Genomic DNA, 24,634 nt, shown 5'->3' on the forward strand with positions numbered 1-24,634 from the left:
AAGTACATGTCGCTTTTCTGTAGTTTCATCAAACACAAGCAGAGTCAAAGCTAATCAATAGCCTTAGAAGGACAGCCTTGGCATGGCTGTAGTTGGAAGAGGGTAATCAAGGAGTTTCTCCTATGTTGGTTGCATGACTTTTGGCCTCAGTGAAAATTCTGTGCTTTTATATTGTCAAAATGTATCAAGCTATGCCCTTAAGATTTTGTACTTAAGAGATTTCTTTTGCGTGTGTGTGCGTGTGCGTGTGCGTGTGCGTGTGTGTCTATGGGTCCAGCATGTACGTGTATATACACATATGTGAACATGTCTGTAGAAGCAGGAAGTCAGCCTTCAGCATCATTCCTCACATGCTGTTTGTTAGAGACAAATACTCTCAGTGTCTCACAAAGGAACATATGAACACAGTGAGAGCAACTCGGCAAGGCAATTCCTTTTGTCAAAAAAGGTATGCCAGAACCCAGATGGGGCTCAAAGCATACCAGACCAAGATGGCTTCTGCCTGTCATTCCTGTCATAGGTGGTGACTTTGTCTCATCCCATTGGTAGGAGCCCAACTTGACAATCTGATAAAATCGGCCAATCAGCACAAAAGAGAAGGCACAATTCAGGAACCATAAATCCTTACCTTGATTTCAAAAGCAAAACAAAACAGCCTATTTATCTTTGGTAAATAAAATGTTTCTCATACCTTCACCTTGTTTTTTGTTTTGTTTTGTTTTTCAAAGACACAGCCTCTCACTGAAACCAGGGCTTATGAGTTAAGCCAGGCTGGCTGGTTAGCTAACTCCAGGGATTTGCCAGTCTGCCTCTCCAGAGCTGGGTTACAAAAGACTTGCAACACCAGATCCAGCTTGGCTTTGGTTGGTTGGTAGGGATTGAACTCAGGTCCTGGGACTTGAATGGCAATGACTTCATCAGCGGAGCTATTTCTTTATTTCTTTATTTTCTCCCCTGAGGCAGCATCTCACATAGACCAGGCTAGTCTCAAACTCCAAACTCCAAATGTAGCCAAGGATAACCTTTAACTTTTGATCATCTTGCTTCTGCCTTCCAAGCTAGAGTTACAGGTATGGACTACCATGCCTGGTTTATGAGGAGCTGGGGATCAAACCCCTGGTCTTGGGCGTGTTAGGCAAATATTGCACAATCCAGCCACATGAGATTTTGTACTTTCCAGAACTGGTAAGTATACCAACAGAAAGTTTTTTTCTTATTTATGTATTATGAGTGCTCTACTTGCACGTATGCCCGCATGACAGAAGAGGACATCGGATCCTATTATAGATGGTTGTGAGCAACCATGCGGTTGCTACGAATTGAAATCAGGATCTCTGGAAGAGCACCCAGTGCTCTTAACCTCTGAGTTTTTAGCAGAAGGAACTAAGGATAAAAACGCACTATATAGTGTAGAAAGCGATTGCAAAACCAAACAGCACCTGAAGGGGTACTTGGAGATGGACCAGAAAGCAAGTGCCCTTCCAGACTGGAGAAACCACAGCCAAGTGGCTCTCTTCTTGGTTGGGCCTATAATTGGCCCTCCAAGCCCTAGACCTCCTGGGTCTATTTTAGCAAGAAGGCTGCCTGTGGTGTGTATCTGATTGCACTCCTTGTCCAAACCCTAGGCTGGCCAGGCTCTATGGGGAATCCTGTTGGGCCAGTTTAACAACAGTCCCCTACCGGAGATGTCTAATGAGGTTACTCTTAGTTATTTTCCCTCAGCTGACCCTGTGGCTCTGCTTGTTGGCTGGAAATCCCAGCTGGCTTTGCTGTGTTTGGAGCTGAAGTCAGCTGTGCCCCGAGACTTGCTTCCCAGGAGCTCCGGTGTCATCCTCCTGCCGTTTGTATCAAGTGTCCAGCATGCTGTTTCTCGTTTACACCAGCAGCCATGTTTGGACATAGAGTAGATGTCCTTGACTACAGGACGTGAGGAGGAGAGCTGCTCTGGTTCCCCCCTTCTCCCCAGGCTTGGTGAGGCCTTGGGTTTAATACCCAAGGGGCGCGGGGGTGGGGGGGGAATCTAAGTGACATCAGCAAGAAGGAAAAGTGGTAAGTTCTAAGCTTTGTACTTCTACGATTTAATATCTACCTATAGATGAAAATACCTAAATAGGGGTCACACAAAAGAATTTGAATATACCAATTTCTTTAACTTTTTTATTAATACATGTTATTTACTTATCTATCTATCTATCTATCTATCTATCTATCTATCTATCTATCTTTCTATTTATATGAGTGTTTTGACTGTGTATATGTATGTACCACATTCATGCAGTACTCATGGAAGGCAGAAGACATGGATCCCCTGAACTGGAGTTATAAAGAGTTGTGAGCCACCATGTGAGTGCTGAGAACCTGACCTGGGTCCTCCACAAGAGCAGAGAGTGCTCTTAATCAGTGAGCCATCTCTCCAGGCCTGAAAAATATAAATTTTAAAAACAAAACAAAACCCCACATCAGGAGATGGGGTTATGTGTAGCTCAGTAGGTATAGTGCTTGCCTAGCTTGGACAAGGCTCTAGATTTGATCCTTAGCACAACGTAAAACTGGGCATGGTGTCTTATACCTACAGTCTCAGCACTTGGGAGCTTAAAGTAGGAAGATCAGAAGGTCATTGTTGTGCCTTTAGTCCTCACACTTGGGACACAGAGGCAGGTGGATACCTGTCTAAATAAATGCACAAATAAATTAAAAAATAAAAGAAGTTATCTGTGGCTGTCCTCAGCTACACTGCAACTTCTTGCTTAGCTTGGACTTCATAATACCTCTTCTCAAAAACAATAAACCCCCACCAAACTAATGTTTATTTGTGTTTCCTCCAGACGTTTTAGATTTAAGGATACATCAAGTTGAAAGTGAGGGGGTGATAAAAGGAGATCAATGGAAAGAAGTTAAAAGACAGCAGAAATGGCTATCTTATCCTTATACGAGACAAAGCAGAGTCTGAGTCAAAAGTTGTCACAGGGGCCAGAGAGAGGGCTCAACAGTTAGAATCCAAGTCTGTCTTCTCCCTGGGTGGAGGTAAAAACATAGAAAGAAGAGGAGGAGGAAAATGAGAAGGAAGAGGAAAAGAAGAAGGAAAAGAAAAAGAATAAAAAGGAGAGGAGGAGGAGAAGAAAAAGAAGGAGGAGGAGGAGAGGAAGAAGCAGCAGAAGCAGAAGCAGAAACAGAAACATACAGTGGTACATCGAAGGAAACATGGTCTCTTGACAACACCATGTATGAACCTGAAGAGCATTGTCTTTAGTGAAAGACAATCAAACTCAGAATCAGAGAACAGGAGCTAAAAATAGAGCACAATGATAGAGCACTTTAAATATTATTTATATTTATTTTATGAGTGTTTTGCATGCATGTGAATATGTGTACTACATGTGTGCAGTACCCTCAGAGGCTAGAAGAGGGTATCAGGTCTCCTGGAACTAGAGTTACAGACAGCTGTGAGCTTCTGTGTAGGTGTTGGCCAACAAGCCCAGGTCATCTGGAAGAGCAGGGAGTGCCCATAACCACTGAGCTTTGTCTCCAGGCTCTAGAGCACTTTTCTAGCATGCATGAGATCTTGGATTCAGTCACAGTACAACAATATGAGAGAATGGGATAGCGAGTGAGTCAGAGACTGAATGTCAAAATGTCAAACGGGACAAGGTCTTATTAGGTAAGATTTATAAGTATTGGGGGCTGGAAATATAGCTCAATCTATGGAGTGCTTGCTAGCATGCAGGGAGCCCTGGGCTCAATTTCCAACACTGAATAGACCGAGTGTGGTGGATAGACTTTCAAAGTTATCCTCAGCTATGCTCCTAGTTCCAGACAATGTGAGGTAAAGACTCTGTCTCAAAAAGTGGTGAGGGAGGGCTGGGGAAATGACTCAGTGGGCATGAGCGCTTGCTGTGCCAACATGAGCACCTGAGTTCAAACCCATAGCACCCACATCAACAGCTGGGTATGCCTGTGTGTGTACCCATCCTTAGGGATGGTAGAGACAGGGAATCTGCTGGCCACCACCCAAGCTCCATGTTCAGTGAGAGATGCTTTCTCAAGGGAATAAAGTAGAGTAAGACCCCTGATGTCCTCTTCTGGCTTCCAAGTGTGCTCCTATATGCACACCATACAGACATGTATTCATATTCTCTCTCTCTCTCTCTCTCTCTCTCTCTCTCTCTCTCTCTCTCTCTCACACACACACACACACACACACACACATACACCCTTATATTGATTAAGTGCAAGGAGAAACTTTTGGAGGCTGTGGTGGTTTGAATAAGAAAGTTCCTCATAGGCTCAGATATTTGATTACTTGGTTCCCAGTTGGTGGTAGGTAGGTTTAGGAGGTGTGGCCTTATTGGAGGAAGCATGTAACTCGGAATAGGCTTTGGGATCTCAAAGCCACGTCAATTTCAAGTTCTCTCTCTCTCTGCTTTCTGTTTGCAGATCAAGATGTGAGCCCTCAGATTGTTGCTGCACTCACCGGGCCTGCTGGTTGCCATGCTTCCCCACCTTGATGGTGATGGACTCTACTTCCCAGAACCATAAGCCCAAATAAGCTATTCCTTCTATACATTGCCTTGGTCATCGTGTTTTATCACAGTAAAAGAAAAGTAACTAGGTGGTGGTACACGCCTTTAGTCCCAGCAATCAGGAGGTGGAGGGAGGGAGGCGAATTTCTGAGTTTGAGGCCTACAGAGCGAGTTTCAGGACAGTCAGGGCTACACAGAGAAACCTGGTCTCAAACAAAATAGAATGAACAAACAAACAAAAACCAAAACTAAAATCAAGTAAACAAACAAAAAAGAAAAAAGAAAAAAATAGCTAATACTGAGATGATGGATAAATTCATGGGATAGATTGTGGTATAGAGTTCATATGTGTGTGTGTGTGTGTATACACACACACAAATATCTTCAAACTCATCAAGTTGTATTGTGGTGGTATTGTGTTCCCCAAAATAGTGTGTACCTTAATAAATTTATCTGTGGTCAGAGAACAGAAAAGCCACTAGTTAGGCAGTGATAGCACACGCCTTTAATCCTAGCATTCCAGAGGCAGAAATCCATCTGGGATCTCTGAGTTCAAGGCCACATTGGAAACAGCCAGGCGTGGTTACTCTTTATCCCAGGAAGCAAGCCTTTAATCCTAGGGAGTGATGGTAGAAAGCAGAAAGGTATATAAGGCATGAGGACCAGAAACTAGAAGCATTTGGCTGGTTAAGCATTTGGCTGGTTAAGCATTCAGGCTTTGAAGCAGCAGTTCAGCTGAGAGCCATTGGGATGAGGACATAGAAGCTTCCAGTCTGAGGAAACAGGACCAGCTGAGGAATTGGAAAGAACTTTTAAGATTCCTGCTATATTGTATACTTTCAACACAGACAGCTTTTGATAGGTGTGGTAGTTTGAATGTAATTGACCCCCACAATCTCATAGGGATTGGCACTATTGGAAGGTGTGGCCTTGTTGAAGGAAGTGTGTCACTGTGGGGGCAGGCTTTGAGGTCTGTTTTGCTTAGGCTTTGCTCAGTGTCACAGACCACTTCCTGTTGTTGCCTTCTGATCAAGATGTAGCCAGCACCATGTCTGCCTACATGCCGCCATGCTCCCTGCTATGATAATGGACTGAACCTCTGAAACTGTAAGCTAGCCATCACAACGAAAGTTTTTCCTAATAAGAGTTGCCATGGTCATAGTGTCTCTTCACAGCAATAGAAACCCTAAGATAGTATGTCACTCATACCTCAATATAATCCTGTATTTAAATAATTAGGTTGGCAAAAAATGGATAAATAAATGTGAATAGCCCTGGGGATGGTGAGATGGCTCAGTGGATAAGAGTACCTGGCTTTTCATCAAGAGGACCCATGGTGGCTCACAGTCACCTGTAACTACAGTCCTAGGGATGCCAATGTCCTCTTCTGGCCATTCTGGGGACTAGTCATTCACAGACATACATGCAAACAAAATACCCATCCACATAAAATTTTTTTTAATTTAAAATTTTTAAATTTAAAATTAAAAAAATGTAAAGAGACCTCTTCTTAGATTTAAAAATCAATTGATTGCACAGTGATTGATTGGAGGAGATATATCTTATCCAGAACATAAGTGATTAAGAGAAGCTTTGCAAGCAGAGTGTCTCTGTTGTGTAACATTGCTATCAACAGTCTGTAAAGTGCTGTGGACAAAAGTTCTCAGGAAGAAGACATACCTACTTGAATGCTCTACACAGGCTGATTAGAATGCCAGTGATTGTGGAGAGGCTGGAATGTTGCAGGTCCAGAGCCTACTTCCAAATTATCTTGGATCCTTGAATAGCCATTGTCTTCCTCTGTGTGTGGCCTAATGTCATTGTGACCGCCACATAAAATTTCTTTTTTAAAAAATATTTTTATTTTATAATTAATTTAATGTTACATATCAGCCATGGATTATAAAATTTCTTGAGATGTATTAATTTATTATACCACTAGCTCTCACCAACCCAAAAGCTAAGCAGGCCAGCAGACAGTATCTGAGACCTATAGCTACAGCTGTCTTCATCATTGTTCTATTGCTGTGAAGAGACACTGTGGCCAAGGAAACTCTTATAAAAGAAAGCATTTAACTGGAGTTTCAGAGGTTAGTCCATTATCGTCATGGCAGGGAGCGTGGAGTGTGTGCTGGAGAGAGAAAGAGATAGAGATAGAGAGAGATAGAGAGATATAGATATAGATAGATAGATAGATAGATAGATAGATAGATAGATAGATAGATAGACAGAGAGAGAGACTGTATGGGTTTTTGAAACTTCAAAGCCCACCCCCAGTGACACACTTCCTCCAACAAGGCCACACCTCCTAATCCTTCTAATTCTTTCAGAGTTCAACTTCTTGGCAACTAAGCATTCAAATATATGAGCCTATGGGGGCTATTCTTATTAGAACTGCAACACTTGCCTATTGGATATACTCATGAATGTGTTTTAAAACTGTGTTGATTTATTATTTTCTTTGCTCCCTTCATATCAAATGTCATGAAATTGCTACCTCATTGGAACATGGTATTAAAAGAAATCCAAATCTTTTATTTCCTGGAACTTGGTCACTTATATTGATCTCTAGAATAAACCATCTCCCTTTTCCTTTGAGGTGAGAGTTGTGTTTTTTTTGTCAACAGTGTTCTTAGTCTTTAAGATTATATGAAGAAAGGTAGATCTAGTTGAGAGATGGAGTATGTTGCTTTACTCTGCACTAGGTCAATAAAATAGAAAGAGCAAATTCTCTCTTTCATTTGCAGAGATCTTTAGATAAATATGGAGAATACGGGCTAGCAAGAGAAATCTTCTCTGTGGGCTGTTGAGGGGCTAACATAGCCCATTCCCTTATTTGCATTACAAAGAACACAAATGATGGACAAATTTACCCCTCTTTGTTGAGTTTTTAATCTGTAAAACAACAACAGGTGTGCGTTAGACTCAGGGACATCTGGCCACTTTATCTAATGGTTGGAATGTTTAGGATGTCAGGTACTTTCCCCTAAGATATAGGCCCTCCCTGGGTAGGGTCAGCTCATGTCTTTTCCTGGGTCTGAGTGTTGCCTGCCAGTAAGCCTGTCACAGAAGCTGTGTCTGGGCCTCTAAGCCTGTCATGGCAGCTGTGTGGTCAAGCTGTTTTGGGGCCCCTCTACATAAGCAGCACCCTTCCTTGGCTTCTGCATGAGCGCCTGCCTCCAGGTTCCTGCCCTGCTTGAGTTCTTTCCCTTACTGCTTTTGATGATGAACTGTTATATGAAACTGTGAATGAAAAAAATCCTTCTCTCCCCAAGTTGCTTTTCATCATGGTGTTTCATCACAGCAATAGGAACCCTAACTAGGACACTGGGAAAAGTCTAGATGTGGTCATCTTCTGACTCTGGAAGTGTGGGAACACCCAGCTAAACTATGTTGTATGTTCACCTTGCCCTTCAGATGTATGTACCTGCACCAATATGTGTAGGCAGGATTCTAGTTATGAGAATTGTATGAAGGACAGCTTGGGGTCATGTAAGTGGAAATAACTTCAATTCAGACAAAAGATGAATCTGCCTAGTGATAGTGTGAATTTCTGATGGGACTGTAGATGGACCTTCTCAAAGTATGTGGGTTTGGCCTGTTATTTCAAGCTGAAACCACTTTAAGGCTTGTTGAAACAATGATAAACGGTGCTGGTGGCGGCACGTGGTGCTGGTGGCGGCACGCGGTGCTGGTGGTGGCGCTGGTTACTGGCAGAAAGGTCACGAGCCATGGCCTCGACTACCCAGTTACAGAGAGCTTTATTGGAGGAAGAGGGGGTGGGGACAAAAGAACCAGGCTGGGAAAGAGCACGTGTGGAGGCCAGAGAGAACAATGGCGGGGTGAGGACAGAGGGAGCGGAACGAAGAGAGAGCAGAGAGGGTGGGGGGCTGCTTTCGGCTTTTTAAGGCGCAGATTGTGTGACCATTCGGACAGCGTCACCAGTGCACACTGATGACATAAGTCGCAAGACCCTGAACTGTGCACGTGCTGTCATGTAGCCGGAGTGAGGGCAGAATTCTAACACTTGTAACTTCAGGAAGGCCCTTTTGGCCCGTTTTTCCATATGTGCGGCTAGCCTTAAAGAGTCCTGGGGGCAGGGGCGGGTGTGGGGTGCAGCTCAGTTGGTAGAGTGCTTGCTTACATAAGGGTCTGGGTTTGATCCCCAGCACCTTACAAACCAGATGTGGTGGTGCACAGCTGTAGTTATTAGCTTAATCAAAGGGATTCTTTGGTGAAGTTTAAAAAGCAATTTATTATACAAAGCCGCACAAGTTGTATAAAAAGGAGGAGCAAAGGGCCAGCAGGGTCAGTGAGGAAGGTGGTGAGCCAAAGGCTCCAGTCAGAAGTTTGGGGTATTATTGTAGAAATAATATGCTTTCCCTGTGAGAAAGCACTCTGCACGCTCAGAGATTAAAAAAAGCCAACACCCAAAGAAGAGCTGGCCCTGAATAGAACATTTTATTAATTGATATACACCTTAGCCTGATGCATTCTATATACACTGTCATCTTCAAATCTCTTTTAGGCCCTATATCCCAAGTTACACTTTGAACAATTTAACCAGAGACAGAACACTGCAAGTGTGTCCACTTGGGCAGATGGGAGATTTACACACCCAAATCTTGCTAGAATTTTCTTAAGTACACCAGTGTTGTTTTTTTTCCGAATAATTGTCACCTAGGTTTATCTTGTCCACCTGGCAGAATTATGATTTTACTGATAAGAGCACAGGGGACTTAATGGCTGACCCATACTTAATGGTGGCTGTGACCCTGCACTGACCCCTTTGAACTACCTTTTAGAGGCCTGTTCTTTATATGGGGATGGGCCTAATGGCCTATTGTAAGTCAGCCTTATTTCCCTTTTTATGGGAATGGAGCCTCATTGGAGGTCAAGCTTGGTGAACAAACATCAGTGGAAACTTTCTCAGCAACCCAAAGAAAGCTTCAGTTATGAAACAGTTTTCTTGTCACGGTTCCTAGGAAGTCTGGTTAACACACTGCTTATCTTCCAGACACATGGTAGATAGCACTCCTTAGCTGAATCCTGCTTTGTACAACTAGATATTTTCTAAGCAAGTTTGTTAGTAAATCCTTCATAGTGTCACATCTACTGATTCAAGTTTTTCCTGCATCAGTGCCAGGAGTTGTTAGACTCAGGCAGGCTCCTGTTGTCTTTCCTCAGGATTACCCCTAACCCTTTGTAAAGTCTCCTCGATAACTCCTGATTCATTAGCTCAAAGGCAGCAAGCCTTACCCAGTGCCTCACAAAGTCCTCCTGGGACATGAAAACTAAGTGTAAGCCTCCCCAGTTTTGCAGGACTGCTTCTGCCAGAGACTCTCTGGGCATGGAGGTTACCAATGGGGGACTGAAGGTGTCTAATGTCTAAGGTTTCATGTCTGCGTCTAGCTGCCCTCTGTCTGTTCTAGGCCCTCTTTCCCTCTGGTTAGGGCTGTAGTACTTAAGGCAGTGGTCCCTGCTACTCCTATCCCAACCAACATTGGGAGGAGGAGGAGTGGGGCAGCCCTCCTGGACTGCCGATGGGGTAGCCCGAAGGGGAATAAAAGACGGTCCCCATATTCTGGTCCCGAATACACATACACTTGGGGAAGAACATGACAACCATGCATGAAACTGGATTATTATACAGCTGTTCTGAGGTCATACAGTGAGTGTGACTGGTGGTGCAGGCAAACCAAGTTCCCGTGGGAGCCAGTAAGTTTCTGATCCACGAGGAACCATGAAACCAGCATTGCAAGAAGCAGGACAAGGGAACTAGCATGGGGGTAATTTGCAGTGAAAAGACATGAAGTGTTTCCAGTCACATCTCCCAACATAATAGTGGTTTCTGAGAGCGAACGGGCAGACCAGTTGGAGGACACAGTTTTCAGGATCTCCGCTCCCAATCTGATGCAGTAAGGAGGTCAGGACTTCAAATAGATTCAGAAATCGTGAACCCGTTCATGCTGGGTGTAATTTGGGAGATGGTGCATTCACTGGGGCATAATAAAAAGGTCAGATGTGCCAGGGGTCCCCTTAGGGGTGGAGCTAGTGATCACAGCTCCAGGGGTTGAAGAATGTAGACCTGCAGTTTCAGGGGCTTCAGGCTCCTGTTTGACTCAGAGAGGGGTGACTAGAGGTTTATCCAAGGGTGCTATCCTGCCAAATGTGCGTTTTGGGGGGGTCTGGTATTGTCTACTGTAGAGATTAAACAAGTTGCCTTGGTCATGCTCAGTTGTATACTTATTCCCAGGTGGATCCAACAGTCGAAGAATAATCTGGGGGGTGACCTGTAGATATATGGAGTTACTAGTCGCAGGGTTTGAACAATTCCTAGTAGGTCTCTTCCTTACAGACAGGAAGTAGAATCATTTGGGCCTCTGAATAGGCCGCAATGTCTATGCATATCATTTGGGATGTAAGAATTATTCCTCTAGACCACATTGGGATCTTTCATCTGGGGTGTTCCTAATATTTTCCCATTCCTGGGACATAGGTAAAAGTCTATTTTTTTAAATGCTCCAACAGTCATAGGGGATATTAGAAGACATTTTGCCTAAGCCCATCAGAAAATCATTCCTAGCCTTAACTATGGGGATGGTTTAAGGGTTTCCTGAAATCATTTTAAAACACAGGCTTATCGGACTCTCCAGTCCAGTTAGCTTCCACCAGAACCTTCCTGGTGTGGAAGGAGGTTGGAGTAAAGGAATAAGTAGATGGTCTAGTTGTAACAAGAGGGACTGTATAGACAAGTAGGAGTCCTCTTTTTGAGAGTCTTAACTTGAGGAGATCTAGCCCAGGTGAGACCATAGATCCCTCCTATTCCTGGTCTGGAATAGACTCGACCCAGGAGTGATGAGTCCAACTGGGGATTCTCTTAACCCTGATGGAAGTTGGCATTGTCAGGATAACAGTGTAAGGTCCCTTAAGGAACTTCTTGATGTGCACTTGGTCCCTTGGTTGGAATGAGTGATGCCATCAAAGAGAGAACCGCAAAGGCATCTCAAACCTTAGTATGGACTGCAGTCTGGACCTGTTGGACAGACTGGAAAAAGAAACTGATTAGTAATCTCAGTGATGGGTTTCTTAAAAAGGGTAGCAAGGGGGATGGCCTCCCAAACATGATTTCATAGTAGGGTAAACTCCTGTATCTTGTCCAAGGAGAGTCAGAGACAAAAGGTTGGGCCAGTTTTCACCAGTTTCTAAAATTAATGTAGAGAAGGAGGGTAGACTTAATAGGCTGGCTCATGCATTCAACCTGCCCAGAACTCTGGGGTCAGTAAGCACAGTAGAACTTCCAGGTCAGGTTTAGTGCTTATCGACCCTCTGAGCTATGGATGAGGCAAAGGCAGGTCTGTTGTCTGACTCAATTGATAGGGCAGCCTAAACCTAAGAATAATCTCATATGAAAGTCTTGACCACTGTCAGAGCACCCTCTCTCTGGGTAAAAAAGGCTTCCCACCTGGAGAAGGTGTCCATGAACACCCACAGATATTTGTACCTGGTGTAAGGAGGTTTGACTTGGTGAAGCCAACTTCCCATCTCTCCTTCAGGTGAATAGAGGGTACTCCTTTTTTCCCCCCTTGTTTTTGGTTGTCCTGGGTACAGGAATGATATTGAGATGCAGCCTGGGCAGCCATCTCTCAGAGCTCCAGCATCTTGTACCTGGATAATTCCTTTAGTGTGATAGTGCCCAGATGGGCCATCTAATTCATACAAAATGATTCTTAAGTCTGACAAGATCCACTAAGGCCTTTTCCTCTTCTTCCTGGGGATAGGTTGGTTGAGGAGGAAGCTGTGGTGGGCAAAGGTGAAGGGCAGGATGGAAGGGGCTTCTGTAGGAATCTCAGCTTCTTGACAGCTACAGGGTGTCTCTGATCCTTTAGCTTCAGGCGTGTTGGCCCTTTGATGTTCCTTACGATGGATAACAGCTACCTCCTTAAGGAGCCAGGCAACTTCAAGGAGAGCTAGAATTTCTTCTTTGTTTTTAATAGTCTTCCCTTCATCAGCTGAAAAGCCTCTTTCTTTATAAATCACGGCATGAACATGAAGGGTCGCAAAAGCATATCTACTGTCTGTATAAATATTTACTTGTTTGTTCTTTCCCCAGTGAAGAGCCCACGTGAGAGCTATTAATTCTGCCTTTGGGCTTGAAGTACCCTGTAGCAAGATTTGAGCCCAGATGGTGTCCTGTTGGGTAGTTATTGCTGCCCCAGCTTTCCTGCTTGTTTCTGAAGATGACCAAGCTACTTCCATCAGTAAAGCATTCAACATCTGCCTTAGGGAGGGGAGAGCCTCAAAAGTCTGGGCAACCAGCATGGGACATGTCCATCGGGTCCTCACAATCATGGAGAGGGCCTTCAAGGTTGTCATCAGTCATGAATGTCATTGGGTTGAGACTCAGCAGTGAAAGTGAAACAGGGACGATCAAGTAATAGGATCTGATACTGGGTGATGTCGGCATTTGACATCCATTCCCATCTCCCATAGCAGGGTCTCCACAGTGTGGGGAGACACCCAAGTCAGATCCTGGCCTAAAGTGAGTTTTCAGCTTCCCTCACTTGTGTATTGATTGCAGTTATGGCTTGCTAACAGGAATGCCAACCTGAAGCCACTGGATCCAATGCTTGGAGAGATATGCTGTTGGCCTCTGCCAATATCCCAGGGTCTGAGTCAAGAAGCCCTTTGCAATGTCCAAGTCTCAATGTCCAAATGGTGGAATGTTTTAGTGACAGCTGGTGGAGCCAAGGCTTGGATCAGGGCCTGCTTCAGTTCTTGAAAAGCCTATTCTTCTGTGGCTGGCCATTTTAAAGGCCTATCTCCCACCATGACAGAATAAAGGGGCTAGGCTATTTTAGCTAACCTTGGAACCCAGAGCCTGCAGTATTCACTGGCCCCAGAAATTCCATACCTGTTTTGAGTTTAAGGTGTTGAAGCACACCTCTAATTAGTTTTATTAAATAAAAGTTCGGAGTCAGACATCGAGGGTGAAAGCTGAAAGATCAGAGAAGCAGAGCAGCCAGTCACCAGAAACTTCGTACCTCTACAAAATCTCAGACCAAATGGGGGAAGGGAGGGGAATTCTGCCTCCACCTGCCTCATATTCCTGTCTCCACCTCCCTAGTGCTGGGATCAAAGACTTGAGCCTCCCATGGACTAGGATCAAAAGTGTGAGCCAATCAAATGCTGAAATCAAAGGCATGAGTCTCCCAGGCACTGAGATTAGAGGTATGAGCCACCACCACCCGGCTCTGTTTCTTTTAGACTGGTTCAATCTTGTGTAGCCCAGGGTGGCCTTGAACTCCTGATCTTTCTGCTTCCTCCTCCCAAGTGCTGGGATTAGAGGTGTGTGCCACCACTGCCTGGCCTCTATGGTTAACTAGTGGCTAGCTCTGCCCTCTGATCTCCAGGCAAGCTTTATTTGTCAGAACACAAACAAAATATCATACAACAGGGTGTGGAGATCCTGAGGATGGCTTCCTTCTTGTACTGAGAGTTCTCTTACCTTGTGTGAGCTGGAGTTAGGAGACTACCTTGGCAAAGCTGAGCTGCCTTCTTAGAGACTCAATAGCCCAGTGTCTTTTTAAAAGGTCACTACATTGGTTGCTGCCAGCAAAAGAGGTCATCTGTATACTGGGACAGAGTTGAGTGAGGGTGGGACACCTGAATTCTGCCAAGTCCTTTTGTAATGCTTCTTCAAAAGGCATGGGGAGATTTTTAAACATCTTCGGGTAGCTGAGTCCATGTTAGCTGACTTTGCTTACAGGATATATCCATCCCTTCAAAGGCAAATATGGACTGGCTCACTGGTATCAAGGAAATAAAAAAGAAAGTGTACTAAAGGTCCAGGACTGTATAGACTTCATGATCTGGTGAGAGGAGGCTAAGCAAAGTGCATGGATTCCAAATAGCAGAGTGGATGGTTCCAGTCTACTTATTTACTTCCCAAAGATCCTGGACAGGCGGATAATCGGAAGTCCCCAGTTCACAGACCAACAGGAAAGGCATATTCTAGGCTGACAGGCACAGGGTGAGGATGTTTGCTTCCAACAGCCTCTTGATATGAGGGGCAATTCCTAGTTTAGTCTTTTGGTTCATAGGATAGTGCCAGACCCTTATGAGTGTGACTGTAACTAAGAGACTTACCAAAATGAGTGGGTGGTGTGCCCCTCAACCTGGAGGATTTGCCTCAGCCGATACCATAGGAAACTGTCATTGTGGGTCTCAGAGCAGGTTTCTGGGATCTGTATTTGCCTCTGCTGTGAAGTTTGGAATGATTAGGAGGTATTCTTCAGACAGAGGGGCACTTAGGCTGGTAGGCAGGTGCAGAGGAAATTCTGGGGAGTAAAGGTGTTGGTGATGGTGGTATGTAAGTTTTGAAGGAGATCTATGCCTGGAGATGGAAAAGGGCAATCTGGCACAACCACAAAGGACTGGGTCACCTGTTTGTGGCTCAGGCTAACCATTCTTTCAGGTGTCAAGTAGTAGTGCTTAACTGTGCCAGCGGCTACCAGAACTGACATCTTCTCATTTCTAACTGCTCCCGTTAGAGGTTTTAAAACAGAAATCTCTGCCCCAGTGTTTACCAGTAACTTAACTGGGTGACCTTCTATTGATGCAGTGATCAAGGGCTCTTGGGTGCCTAGGAGGGCAGAGCCCCAGCTCCTGCATTCTGACTCACCGTCCAGCTCCCTCACGGTCAGGGTCAGCGCTTGTTGGGTATGGCATGTAAATTCAGAAGGCTTCCTGCAATCTCTCTGGCCTCTGGAGACCCGCAGTGGTCTTGACAAATTAATGGGTTTTTGAACTACACCCAAATCCCAGTCAGAAGGCACTGGTGAAAAGTGTCTGAAGCACAAAGACCAGTGAGTATGTTGGGGTCCCAGCCAGAACGTTTGGATGGGAAGGCTTCCTCAAAATCACACAGCTTCTCAGCATCTGTACCAGCAGCTGAGGCCAAAAAGGCCTTAATCTCCATCCTAGTGTGCTCTCTTTCCTGTGAAGTAAACAGAGTTAGAAGGAGTTGTTATCAGTCATCTCAGGTAGTGTGGTGGGAATGGAGGACAGATTCCAGGCAGTGGGAGGGTTGTAGCAGGAATCTTTTTTTTTTTTTTTTTTTTTTTGGTAGCTAGAACTCCAGGCTTTTTTTTTTTTTTTTTATGTTTTTTTTTTTTTTTCCATCACAGGCAATTTATTTTGTTCTATTCATTCACAGTTAATACAGAAAATACTTGGAAACATTTCCATATAATGTTTGACACAGAAATCATCAAATAGAAGTATACAATGTTGACAGGAGGCAGTACATTTATAATTTATAACCCCAAATGTATTTATAAATTAGAAATGGAAAGATCTACAAATGAAATTATGAAGGTTCACCAAAGTCATTTAATCTGTCAGTTTCTCATTCATTTTTATTTCTTAATAATATTCTATTGTATGAATAAGCCACATTTTATTTCTCTCCAGTATTTGATAGCTATTTGAGTTGTTTTAACTTTTTTACTATTAGCAACACACTGCTGTAAACCTTCATGTACATGTTTCATAGGTGCACATTTTCAGTAGTTTGAGGATATATTCCTAAGGGTAGAATTGTTGAGTAACAGAGTAACAATGTTTTGCATTTTGACCAACCACCAAACTGTTTTGCCAAAGTGGCACACCATTTTACAATCTCACCAAATCCTTGTTTTTAAAGCTCTGATTTTTGTACAAAAGCATTCAATCATTCTGTCAGACCAAACCAGGAAAAGTAAGCTATAGTTCAGAGCTGTTCTATTCCATTTACTATGCAAAGCCATTCTTGGCGTTTGCAACTCTCAGCCCTTTTGAGTATTCTTGCAGTGTTTACCTTTTCCTCCACCACTTTTTTTTTCTTCTTTTTTTTCTGGTTTATTTCTATCACAAATGTATAAAAAATCCTCCATCAATGCTGCTGATAGCAGCAGAACCTTGAGAGATATACCTTTGGTTTGCCTCAGAAAAGGAGCACATATTGCACTGTAAAGTTTATAAAATTGGCGCAAAACATTGTGATAATGTTACAATACCAGTTTTAAGAGTTCAGTGACTAATGGGGAGCCGATGGGATACATGCAGAAGAACTGTGAAAGCGATCTCACTTAGTCAGCTGTACACGTAGACTGTAAATCTACATTCAGATCATTTCTGAACTAAGACTATCATCTCAGTTTATCTGTTGAGGTCAACCAGGAAACCCTAGAATATACCTTGATTTTTGCAAAAAAACAAAATAGGGGGAGGGGTTTCTTCAGCATTTCAGTCCATGAGTAACAGTATCCTAACAGGCGAAGTGTTCTCTCACTGTCAACATAGAATGAACTGCTGCTGGAGGTCAACTTGGGCTTTAATTTGCATTAGCACTTACATGCATAGTAGTCCAAGTTGTTGACCTCATGACTTTAAAAAGTAACTCTAAAAAACTAAAATGGCCCTTCTTGGAAGACTAAAGAAAGACATCCAGCCACAGTTGTAAAAAGTCTCATCAAAACAATATACCCTTTTATGAATTACGCCTCAATTAAAAAAAAAAAGTAGCCCCAAATAAGAAGCAGCTCTGAAAAAGAAAATATAACTTAAGATATTTGAAAAAAACAAGGTGAATACAGGTTCAAAAGTAATTAAGATACATTTTCTTAAGGCTATCTAGAATTAGGCTTTAAAGAATTCTACCATTTCAAGTTTACCACTAGTTACTAGATACCTATTTACAAACAAGATGTTCACCTTTTTTGTTCCTTTATCAAGAGAAAAATCTACCTTCAGACTATGAGGGTGGTGATGGGGAGGGATGAGAAAACAAGATTCAAAGAATCCCATGCAAATATCACATTTTACAAATGGAAGAACTCCAAACTGCACTAGAAGTTCCAATCACTAAGACACTTTCCATTGAAATGATTTAAGTACAACTACATGGCACCAAGATTTAGGCCTAATATAGGCCTGACAACCAAGTCCTTGTTTTCTGGAAGAAAGGCCTCAAAAGTCCCACTCAATTCCACATAACAATACTTCAAAGATCAATTAGGTTTTCCTTTCCTTAATATTTTTGTTTTTGACTTCTAATCTTAAAGACTAGATTAAAACTTAGCTCATTTCCCAGAAGGCATTGCTTCCCTTTGCTCTATGAAAGAGTCCACCAAGACCTCTTCCTCAAAACCATCCAGCCCCCAGCCTCCAGCCTGTGCTTGTGATGCATCTTTCTCAACATCCTGAAAAGGTAATGTAGGTAAAATATGCTCATAAACATTAAAACTAGTTGTTAGAAAGACGTAACTAGCTTTATAATTTAAGTTTTAAAGCATAAATACTTGCAGCTTAATCTGCACTGACAATGATTGTCGAAGCCTAGAATTCAACATTTACAAATTCTCATTCACACACACACAAAACACACTATCATCACACAACTTGTGTCTTGAGAGAATCTTCTGCTTTTTAAATCTTTGGCCTCCCAGTCAATCCCAAGTTCAACCAACTTTTCTGAGTTCTAGTAGTTACCTGGACCACTGAGGCATTGCCACAAGACTTCTTCTCTTTTGAAACATCCTTTTTCTCTAGCTATTAGGATAGCTACACCAGCTTGTTTCTTCTGTGGTGTATGTTGGTGTGGGATTATCTATTGCTTGATTTTTCATGGATGTGTTTAGCTTCTTTGGGTTGAATTTTCCCTTCTAGTGCTTTCTGTAGGGCTGGGTTTGTAGACAGGTATTGATTAAATCTGGTTTTATCCTGGAATATTTTGTTTACTCCGCCTATGGTGATTAAGAGTTTTGCTGGGTATAATAGTCTGGGTTGGCATCCGTGGTCTCTTAGTGTCTGCATGAGATTTGTCCATGATCTTCTAGCTTTCATAGTCTCTATTGAGTAGTCTGGTGTTATTCTGATGGGTTTACCTTTATATGTTACTTGGTCTTTTTCCTTTGCGGCTCTTAATATTTTTTCTTTGTTCTGTGTGTTTAGTGTTTTGATTATTATGTGGCGAGGGGAAGTTTTTTTTGGATCCAGCCTATTCGGTGTTCTGTAAGCTTCTTGTATCTTCATATGTATTTCTTTCTTTAGGTTAGGAAAGTTTTCTTCTATGATTTTGTTGAATATATTTTCTGTGCCTTTGAGTTGGTATTCTTCTCCTTCTTCTATCCCTATTATTCTTAGGTTTGGTCTTTTCATGGTGTCCCAAATTTCCTGGACGTTTTGTGTTAGGACTTTTTTGTCTTTAGTGTTTTCTTTGGCTGATGAATCTATTTTCTCTATTATGTCTTTAGTATCAGAGATTCTCTGTTCCATCTCTTGCAATCGGTTGGTTATGCTTGTTTCTATAGTTCCTGTTCGTTTTGTCAGGATTTCTATTTCCAGCATTCCCTCAACATGTGTTTTCTTTATTGTCTCAAATTCATTTTTCAGATCTTGGAATGTTTCTTTCATCTGTTTAATTGCTTTTTCTTGGCTTGATTTGATTTCTTCCCATTTTTTGTTCGTTTTTTCTTCCATTTCTTTAAGGGAGTTTTTTATTTCCTCTTTAATGGAGTTTTTCATTTCCTCTTTAAGGGAAGTTTTTATTTCCTCTTTAAGAGAGTTTTTCATTTCCTCTTTAAGGAAAGCTTTTATTTCCTCTTTAAGAGAGTTTTTCATTTCCTCTTTAAGGAAAGTTTTTATTTCCTCATTGAGGGAATGTTTTATTTCTTCTTTAAGGGCCTCTATCATCTTCTTAAAGTCATTTTTAGGGTTGATCTCTTCTGTTTCTTCTGTCATGGTATGTTTAGGTCTTGCAGGTGTAGAATCACTAGGTTCTGATGTTGCCATATAGGTCTTTATGTTGTTGCCTGTATTTTTGCACTGGCGTCTACTCATCTCTTCCTCTGCTCGGTGCAGGTGGTGTCTGTGTCTGAGAGTGCCTCTCTTGTTCTAATTTTTAGTCTTGGTTTAGTAGGGGTTCTTGGTTAAATTGGTGCTATTGGGCTGTTTCTTCAGGGACAGCTGATTTCAGTTGGTGAATTATATACTTATGATTCTGGTGATCTGGTTTGGTGACTGGGTAGCGCCTTCTTCTGTGTTCCCAGGTCACGTTTTGTTCATTTGTCAACTCCTCAGCTGATCTTGTTTCTTCAGACTTCAAACTGTAGGCATCTGAATCCTCTCCCAGATGGGTTTCAGCTGAGCAGGGTAGTCTCACCAACACCTCCAAGTTGTTGGGTTTCACAGGATCAGCAGTTGGGCCCTGGGTTGTCCCCAGACGGAGTGTCCAGACTCGCCCTGGTTCCGACCCACAGAGATAGCCTCTTCCCCAGGTGTTGGGGCTAGGGGCATCCCCGTTCCAAGCTGCGTCCGCCCCTCTCTGTCCCCGGGCCTGTCCACCTCTGCAAACTGCCACCGGACCTGTATGTCTCTGCCGGTTGCCGCTGGGCCTGTATGTCCCTGTCGGCCGCTGCCACCGGGCCCTTCCACCTCCGTGAGTCACCGACCTGCGTCTGCCTGTCTCCGCCGCGTGGCCTGTCTACTTCTGTGGGCCGCCGGCGGGCCTGAATGTCTCTGTTGGCTGCCACCGCCGGTCTCGTCCACCTCCGTCTGCTTATCTCCACCGCAGGGCCTGTCCACCTCTGTGGGCCGCCGCTGGGCCTGAGTGTCTCCACCAGCTGCCGCCGGGCCTAAATGTCCCTGTCGGCCACTGCCGCCGGACCCGTCTACCTCTGCGCGCCGCTGCCACAGGCCTACCTTCGTCTGCTTGTCTCCGCCATCTTGAATCTCTCTGGTGTTTTGTAGCAGGAATCTTAAAGGGTCTTACTAATTAAATCAAACCTGAGGCCAGCTATTGGGGTGAACACTGGAAGACCAGAGAAGCAGAACAGGCCACAGTTACCTCACCTCGCCAGTTCCTCAGCTGATCCTGTTTCCTCAGACTGGAAGCCTCTGAGTCCTTATCTAAATGAATCTTAGCTGAACTGCTTCTTGGAAGCCTGAATGCTTAACCAGCTAAAAGCTTCTAGTTTCTGGTCTTCACTCCTTGTATACCTTTCTGCCATCACTCCCTGGGATTAAATGTGTGAGTCACCATGCCTGGCTGTTTCCAATGTGGCCTTATACTTACAGAGATCCATGCCTCCAGAAGGCTAGGATTAAAGGTGTGAGTGCCACCATTTTCTAGCCTCTGTATCTAGTGGCTGTTCTGTTCTCTGACCCCAGATAAGTTTATTAGCATGCACAATATTTCAGGGAACACAATACCACTACAAGGGTTTTGGGTTTTCCAGTTATACAGATTTGAAGTAGAGAAGAGAAAACACAGTAGGAAAAGGCATTGCCTCCCTCTGAGTCTCTGTCTTTCGTTCAGTCATTCTCTGTCCACCCCTGGGAAGGGGGCTTACTGAAACAGAAAGAAACAGATGGGGTCTAGTCTGAATCTGGAGTCTAGAGCATGGCAGGCCTTCAAGTGAGAGGCCAATGGGGTAAAGTAAGTACAGAGAGCGAAGGAAATGGGATGTCTTCAGCAGAAGGGATTGTGATGGTTACAGAGGGAAAAATGATGAAGGAGATAGGCAGAATGGGTCCAAAGGGGGAAGTGTGGATGGAGGTAGAGGGCATAGGTGCATGGAGTAGCATGGGATGGGATGGAGGGGGCTGAGGTTGTGTGGAAGGGAGTCTGACTCAGGAGAAGATGGGAAGGATGAGGATGAGAAAGATAAGCCTCATGAGGAGAAAGATACGATTATAAGGAGGGAGAAGTAAACTGGAGGATCCTCAGCCTCTAAAGTGGGCAGGACAGATGGTGAAGAAACAGGAAGTTTTCCAGAACCCAAAACAGTGGGATACATTTTCAAAGCACAGATCTTGAGCCAGGCAGGGTGGTTAGGATAAGTGTGAACCATTGATCAATGTAAGGAGAGTGGTCAGGGTGTTCTGGGGTCCCCATGACCTTAAGCCAGACTGCAATAGCTGGATCTAGGGAACTGGTAGATATCCATTCCACTTTATACAAGGGCCAGTTGACTTCACAAAAAGTGCTCTTTGAGAGCAAAACACCATAGTCCTCTCTAACCCCCTGGAATAAGTCACACATGAAAGAGTGAAAGCTTAGATCTGCGCCTCTCCATGTTAGAAGAAAGTTTATGTGGTTTAGAGTAGGAGGTTTACAGGACCAGCCCAGAAACAACAACATTGAAGAGAAAATGACTCCATGTAAGACCTGGCACAGGTCCCAAATGGGTGAACAAGTAAGGTTCCAAGTCAGAGAGAACAACTCTAGGAGAATATTGGCATGATTGGAAATTTCCCATCTTCAGGAGGAAGGGGGGCAATTAGGGAGTTCACAGACCATAAGATTAAATGAGCAAAATTAAGGATGGCCTTTGGGAAAGCCTGCTCCAAAACTGCCTCCAGGGTATGTTAAAAAAAAAAAAAAAAACCCACAAATGCAGCAAGGGTTAGACTTTTCTATCTGAGGGGTAATAAGAATGGAAACACATACTTTCTAGTGGTAACTTTCTGTTTTACTTAATCTTAAAAAATCTCGGCGGTGGGAGCCGCGCTTCAGGCTCCGCCGCCAGCCGGGGCCCGGGTCCCCGGGGATGGCCCTCCGGTCCTCAAAGGGCGACGGCTCCGCGGGCAGCTGGAACCGCGGCACCGGGAAGGCAGACTTTAATGCCAAAAGGAAAAAGAAGGTGGCGGAAATACACCAGGCCCTGAACAGTGATCCCACCGACATGGCCGCCCTCCGACGAATGGCTATCAGTGAAGGAGGCCTCCTGACTGATGAGATCAGGTGCCAAGTATGGCCCAAGCTCCTCAATGTCAACTCCAATGAGCCAGCGCCTGAGTCAAGGAAGGATCTTCGACACATGAGCAAGGATTACCAGCAAGTGCTGCTAGATGTCAGGCGGTCTCTTTTCGCTTCCCTCCTGGCATGCCAGATGAGCAGAGAGAAGGGCTTCAGGAAGAACTGATCGACATCATCCTCCTCATCTTGGATCGAAACCCTCAGCTCCACTACTACCAGGGCTACCATGATATAGTGGTCACTTTTCTGCTGGTGGTGGCGAGAGGCTGGCAACATCTCTGGTAGAAAAATTATCTACTCACCACCTCAGGGATTTCATGGATCCCACAATGGACAACACCAAGCACATCCTAAATTATCTGATACCCATCATTGACCAAGTGAACCCAGAACTCCATGACTTCATGCAGAGTGCTGAGGTGGGGACCATCTTTGCTCTCAGCTGGCTCATCACCTGGTTTGGGCACGTCCTGTCGGACTTCAGGCACGTTGTGCGGTTATACGACTTTTTCCTGGCCTGCCACCCACTCATGCCCATTTACTTTGCAGCTGTGATTGTGCTGTACCGGGAGCAGGAAGTCCTGGACTGTGACTGTGACATGGCCTCTGTCCACCACCTGTTGTCCCAGATCCCTCAGGACCTGCCCTATGAGACACTCATCAGCAGAGCCGGAGACCTCTTTGTTCAGTTTCCCCCTTCAGAACTTGCAAGGGAGGCGGCTGCGCAGCAGGAGGCTGAAAGAACGGCAGCCTCTACTTTCAAAGACTTTGAGCTGGCCTCAGCGCAGCAGAGGCCAGACATGGTGCTGCGGCAGCGGTTTCGGGGACTTCTGCGGCCTGAGGCTCGTACGAAAGATGTCCTGACCAAACCAAGGACCAACCGCTTTGTGAAACTGGCAGTGATGGGGCTCACAGTGGCACTTGGAGCGGCGGCACTGGCGGTGGTGAAGAGTGCCCTGGAGTGGGCCCCCAAGTTCCAGCTGCAGCTGTTCCCCTAAACTCAGCCCAAGGAGCCACTTCCTCACCCAGTGCACCAAGCTCTCCCCATTTCCAGAAAGGCGCAGAGGGTGGAAATGCTGTGATTAAAGGGTTTCTGTCAGGGGTGTTCTGTTCTGCCACCCTTGGCAGCTTGTCTTGTGGTTTGGGTGGCAGAGCTGCCCGACACGGCTCAGTGGACCCGAGTGCTCTCTAACTGTTGGAAGTGGCTCTGCAGCACCTGGCTACCCAGCTCACTGCCGAGAAGAAAGTTAGGCCCAGAGATGCCCTCCCCCCAGCACCCCATGTCCTATGTATCCTAGACAAAGAGGCAAGAGCTGCCGACACAGTCCAGCCTTGGGATGAGAGCAAGGGGAGGGAGGGATCGATAGCCTGGGAGCCAGCTGGTCAGAGTCAGAGACAGACATGAGCTGGGTTCAAGTTACATTTCATGATCCCGGCCTAGAGTTCCTAGCAGGGGAGTGTTAATTCCCCTGGATGATGTTGCCTGGGTCTCCCTGTTCTTTCTCTACAAACCACGTGACATTACCTGGAAAGACATTTTTAATACTATTTTTATGACTGTATACTACACCTAACATAGCAACTATTCTCACTTTAAAAAAAAAATTACTTGTGTGTGTGTGTGGGTGGGTGTGTGTGTGGGTGGGTGGGTGCCCACAGAGGCCAGAAGTGGGCTTCAGATTTCCTGGAGTCTGGTGTGGGTGCTGAGATCTAAAGGCCGGTCCTCTAGTAAAGCCGAAGCAGTAACTTAACTGTGGAGCTGTCTCCAGCCTCCTCTCTCATAGTTCCTTCATGAGAGAAGCTATCAGCGATGAGCTTGTACTGGGCTAACATTTATTTTTCCCTTTTTTGGAGGGGAATGGAATCCAGGGCCTTGTACTTGTGAGGCAAGTGTTCTACCACTGAATAAATAGCACCAGACTTGAGTAGTTTTTATTTTTGAGATAGGGTCTACCTAGGTTACCCAGGCTGGCCTTGAACTTTTGATCCTCCTGCCTCAGCTCCTGATTATCTGGGATGACAGGATTGCACCTGAGATGCGTTCCCTGCTCAGTTTAGCCAAAGTTGCTTTGTGAACAGCCCCATGCCCCACAGTGCCACTTCCTGTCTCACTTTCCACTAATCACCCACCTTGGCCTGCCCGTGTATTGGCCTCCTCAGCTGCTGGTCTCAGAATGGGAATGTCCTTGGAAACTTGCATGCAGACAGGCTTTGGCAGGAACCCCACACTACCAGCCCCACTTACCCCTGGGCTCCTCCAGGAGGAGGGGTGCATGGGATCCATGGGATCTCTCTGTCTTCCTAGGATGGC

At 44.7% G+C, this 24,634-nt stretch overlaps 1 pseudogene; it reads left to right on the forward strand.

Moving 5' to 3' along the window:
- Positions 1-22,112: 22,112 nt before the first annotated feature.
- LOC114687081 lies at positions 22,113-24,074 on the forward strand (annotated as a pseudogene).
- Positions 24,075-24,634: the final 560 nt, after the last annotated feature.

Source organism: Peromyscus leucopus, chromosome 3, assembly GCF_004664715.2.
Source record: "Peromyscus leucopus breed LL Stock chromosome 3, UCI_PerLeu_2.1, whole genome shotgun sequence".
Taxonomy (NCBI): domain Eukaryota; kingdom Metazoa; phylum Chordata; class Mammalia; order Rodentia; family Cricetidae; genus Peromyscus; species Peromyscus leucopus.